Source organism: Schistocerca serialis, chromosome 3 (genome assembly GCF_023864345.2).
Source record: "Schistocerca serialis cubense isolate TAMUIC-IGC-003099 chromosome 3, iqSchSeri2.2, whole genome shotgun sequence".
NCBI classification, from domain to species: domain Eukaryota; kingdom Metazoa; phylum Arthropoda; class Insecta; order Orthoptera; family Acrididae; genus Schistocerca; species Schistocerca serialis.
This window is the reverse complement of record NC_064640.1, coordinates 475,395,538-475,401,132: the sequence shown is the minus strand read 5'-3', so window position 1 is coordinate 475,401,132 and position 5,595 is coordinate 475,395,538.

The following is a 5,595-nucleotide window of genomic DNA, read 5'->3' as shown; positions in this document are numbered from 1 at the left end:
TATATTCAAGGGATTCATGCCAACAAAAGAGATACAGTGAAAGATGTATTTAAGGGATGTTACACCGAAGGAATTAATCGTTACTGAGCTGATGACAGCAACTGATAAAAAATTTTACGACGTACATGAGCAATGAAGACAGAAGGGAAGACTGTACAGAATACTTTTACCGTTTTCCTTGTAGTATAAGTATCACGTTATATGTTTTCTTTTAAATCTGATTTTCCACCCATACCCTTACTGCTTAACTTTTAATGTTATAAAATGTAACTTTGTGGACAGGTTGGCTTGTGATAATATTCTCGTCAATTATGACAGCTTTTCGCTGTAGGAACCAACAATATTTGATGAAAAGGAAGTTGAGGGACACAGTGAATCTAGGCAAGCAAAACTATCTGCCAAAGTAAAGCCCTAGAGCTGCACAAATATCATATGAGATGAAAAAGACTTTTTATTACGCTTAATGTGGCTGAGGTAATTAATTTTTTCTGTGTGGTGGTAAAACTTTTCTAAAATTTTCTAGTTGGGTTCACAATGTCTCTGATTTTGAAGACGCAGATGACGTTTACAGAGATTGATGAATGATGTGTTGTTGTACTGTGGGATGTTGACAGAGAAAAAATGTGAAAATGTTGTAGAGAAGTTGTTTTACCGATGGTAATACTGCACTGATACATGAAGAAAGATAAATACAATGCTGATTTAAAATATAAAATATGATATGATTATGAAAAGAGTAGGCTTTGAAAAATGATGGTAATGAAATAAACAGTGTAGTTAATGAAATATGGGGGTCAAAGTAAGTGTATATGAAGCAGTAGATAAAACATAGTATGATAACGATAAGTTTTTTGTGTGAAAAATGTGATAAGGATTGAGGAAGAGTATGAGAATTCATAAAGGTACTGTGCACTGAGAGGAAATGTGGGTTACTTCACTTGCATCCTGTTTTCACTGCTAACTTTAGCCAAATCATGCTCCCATGCTCTGTTCTGTTTTCGTTGAAAGAAAAATGCTGAAGATGAAGCAACTAAACAGATAATTTATAATATTATTGAATCAGTAGGTTAAGTATACTTTGGAGTACCATTTTAATACTTACGTTTTTCCCATCTTCACTGTTAGTATAGGATGGTATTTCAGCGTTTCGTCTTATAACTGCCTTATGACTAACACTCTCTAACAGGATTTTCATTGCAGCTAATTCTCTGAGTCTACTCAATAACCTTTTCTATAGTTAGTCGAATCTCTGTTGTTCCCTGTGACAATATGTCTTTCTGGTTGATTTGTTTCCTATCCTTATATGTGTCTGTAGTGGGTTACATGTGGTTTGTGTTCTTTGTGTAGTAGGTAAAATGATGAAATATTGTAGGCGCATTATCACAACTATTATTTCTTCTTTTATTACTTCTTGCCATTAAGTACTAATGTGTAATATTTCGACACTTACTGCTACGCGTATTTTCTTTTGCCACTTACTCTGTAACATCTGAAATGGTTTACATCTATAACTGCTAGCAATATTTTTGCTCTTTTATTTTGTAGTGATTACACTGCACGGGCAGTTTTCTGTAGTAGTACATGGGTTATTAGTGTATTAAACTTTCGCGTTTGTACTAGGTTTTTATGAGAAAATTGGTTATATCTGTTTAGACACTACATATGTCATCATACAGATCAATCACTTCTCGTGTTACAACCATTTTATTTCACTTATTCAGTTACAGATTGTGATGCATGTTCTGTTATGTTTCATGTTATTTTTGATGGACTCGGCAGATAGGCAATTATTATCACCAAAGCACACAAACAGCTGTTCTGGAAGAGATGGACATCACTATGCTCGTACGATACTATTGCCATTACTGCAAGTGGACAAATGGATGGTGCAGTGTGCCATTTAATACACAAATACAATGACCTATGCTGTCATCAGAAAGGTACTGGACATTCATTACATTATTTAAAATTTTTAAGGTATAAGTTTTATGTGTTGGAGCTGTGAGAGAAGCACTATGACATTACACATTCTAGCACTTTTCACTGCACTGCACAATACAGAATTTCACAGGGTATATTTTATGTTGCTTACTTTTACACAGCTTTAATTTGAATATGCGAAAGATAATATAAACATACAAAAGTACAAAATCATTAATGTATCTAAAGCAAGAAGAAAAGTTACACTGTGCTTCTAAATGCTATGGTTCAGTTTAATCTCATGCATATGCATGATTACAATCTTTACATTTGGAATCTTGTTCGTTTGATGGAAACATAAACCATATTGATTTAATTTAGATTAAATAAGGCTCCTACGAAATTTACTAACATCAGTATTCCCTCTCTCAGGTATTAACATGATACGATATCTGTATAAAATCAAGAAAATGTACACTGTTTCCTTTATCGGTGAAACTCAGCGATTGCCTAATTTTACGAGGACTGTTTTCGTCCTTGAACATCATAAATTATGTTACTATGAGTAAAAGTTTACTTCCCTAAATACTTCCCTAAATACTGAGAACTAGTGTATAGGTTTGAGGTACAATAACTAGATACTCTATTCCCAACCGGGGTCTAGCACTAGACTACATAATCTTATTATTGATCCAAGTATGGACTACACTATCAGCTATAATGGGAAAAAACTTCCAGCAAGAAACAGTATGAGGAAAATATGACAGCAAATATTTAAACTGGATCGATGAGTTCCGAAAGGAAAAAGGAAGTTACTCAAGGAAGAACTGTGTAATTGTGTGTGTGTGTGTGTGTGTGTGTGTGTGTGTGTGTGTGTGTGTGCTGGCATATATGTCAGGTGATTGTGAGGTTTTGTTGATGAGAGACTATGTATGTATGAGAGAGTGAGAGCGCGTGACTGAATGCGACTGGCGGGGTGAGGGAAGAGGAAGATTGGAGAACATCTACCCGAGCGATACCGGTGGAGGAGTACACATGGGAATTAAGGGTTATTGCTGCGAGGTGCATTTTGGTAAGTAGCTCTGTAGATGAAACGAGGATGCCGTGCCGGTCGCCTCACATTGAAGATACGTCTCCCAAGGTTTCCGAAAAATTTCCGAATGGGTTTCATACAGGTTATTAATACAGTAACAAGCAAGAGCGTAAGTAATGTTTTACCAACATTTACAGTTATTCTGTTTACCAAAACAGAAGTTTTATCATCTTCACTTGGAGGCTCTACAGTACTGTTGACCGAGGGATTTTTACCCTCTGGTCTTGTGGTTGTGTCATCCGTGATCGGTCCACCTCGATTCGGAGACAGGGACGTAAAGCTGTTGAGTGGTAATTCCTGTAGGTGAGACTGTAGTGTAGAGCTTGCAACTTCTCCATATTCTTCAGATTCGCCGTGGTTCGCAGCTTCAATCCTGTGATAATACAAATATAAATAATCATTACTAGCGTATGTGAACTTGTCTTGGTAGGAATTTTGTCTTAATTCATTTACTGGTATCTATATCTACGTACATGCTCCGCAAACCACCGTACGGTGCACGGCGGAGGATAACTTTTACCACTACTAGTCATTTCCTCTCCCTTTCTGATCGTGTACATAGCGATGGAAAGCGACTGTCTAAGAGCCTCCATACGAGCCCTTATCTCCTGCATCTTACCTTCATGGCCCCTAAGTGAAATGTAAGTTGGAGGCAATAGAATGTTTCTGCAGTCGGCATCAAATGTCGGTTTTGTAAATTTGCGCAGAAGTGACCATCGTCTTTCCTCCAGGGATCCCAATTTGATTTCACGAAACATCTCCGTAATTCTTGTGTGCTGATCATATCTTCTGGTAACATATCTAGCAGAGTACTCGTCGAAGGTTGAACAGTTCGAAATATCTATAAAGTACCAAGGGCAATAGGCAGTACATTTGAAACGTTTAGGCAACGACTCCAATTAAAGGGTCAACAGTGTAGATGACTGATCTCGCTTTGTGACAACAGCCAGTATGGCCTTGCTGTGCTGACACTGCGAACGGGTGAGAGCAAGGGGAAGCTACAGCCTTTATTCTCCCGAGGACATGCAACTCTGTTGTATGGTTGAATGATGGACTCATTCTCTTCGGTAAAATATTCCAGAGGCAAAATAGGCCCTATCTATTGACGGGAACGACTTAGGAGGATGCTGTCAGCGGGAAAAACGAAATTTGCATTCTAAGGATCGGAACGTGGAATGTTACATTCCTTAATCATGTGGGCAGGTAGTAAAATTTATAAAGGGTAGTAGACAAGCTGAAGTTAGATATACTCGGATTTAGTGAAGTTCGGTGGCAGGACAAACATGAGTTCTGGTCAGGTGAATAGAAAGTTAGAAATACAGAATCTAATATAGGTAATCCAGGAGTGGGTCTAATACTGAATAACAAAATATGAAAATGTGCAATCTTCCATAAGAAGCGCAGTGAACGCCTTATCTTAGCCAACACAGAAACAAAGCCAACACCCACCAAAGCAGTACAAGTTTGGATGTCAACGAGCTTTGCAGATGATATAGATATTTAAATAACGTGTAATGAGATAAAAGGATATATTCGGATAGTTGAGGGCGAGGAAAATTTAATTGTGGTGGATGACTGGAGTTCGGTAGTAAGAAAAGAAAGAGAAGGAAAGGTAGAAGGAGAATATGGGCTGGGGAAAACACATAGAAGAGGAAACCTTTTGTTAGGATTTTGCGCAGAGCGTAATTTACTTATCGCTAACATTTGGTTTAAGAATGAAGGAAGAACGTTGCATACACGGAAGAGACCAGGCTACACCGTATGATTTCAAACTGAGTATACAGAGCTTGCCGGAACAGATTTGAAACTGTAAGACATTTTGAGGTGTTGACCTGTCCGCCTCCTGTAGCTGAGTGGTCAGCGCGACAGAATGTCAAACGTAAGGGCCCGGGTTTGATTCCCGGCTGGGTCAGAGATTTTCTCCGCTCACGAAGTGGGTGTTGTGTTGTCCTAATCATCACCATTTCATCCCCACCAATTCGCAAGTCGTCGAAGTGGCGTCAAATCGAAAGACTTGCACCCGGCGAACGGTCCACCCGACGGGAGGCCCTAGTCACACGACACTTAACTTGGGAGTAGACGTGGACTCTGACCGTCATTTATTGGTTATGAACTGTAGATAAAACATACAAAGACAGATGTTTGTTAACATCTAATATAATTTTAAGTTTTAGCAAATTTTTCTTGAGGGCATTTGTTTGGAGCGTAGTATTGTACAGAGGTGAAACGTGGACGACAATCAGTTCGGACAACAAGAGAACAGAAGCTTTAGAGATGTGGTGCTACTAAAGAGTGTTGAAGATTAGATAAGTAGATGGCGTAATTGACGGAGAGGTATTAAGAACTGTGTCTCTCACCTAAAAGTCGTCACTCGCATTTTCTCTGGGTTTTCCATAGATATTTGCAATTTCGTGTATGCATTGTATCAGTTCAGACAGAGTGTCCATCACACCGCTCACGCGATGCCCATTGTAGACGAAAAAAAAAAACTGGAATTGTACGTCTCCATTCGATAGATTATTCCGACATTTGTCTATTCTGAAATTCTTTTCATGAACATGTGTTAACAGGGATAGTAAAAT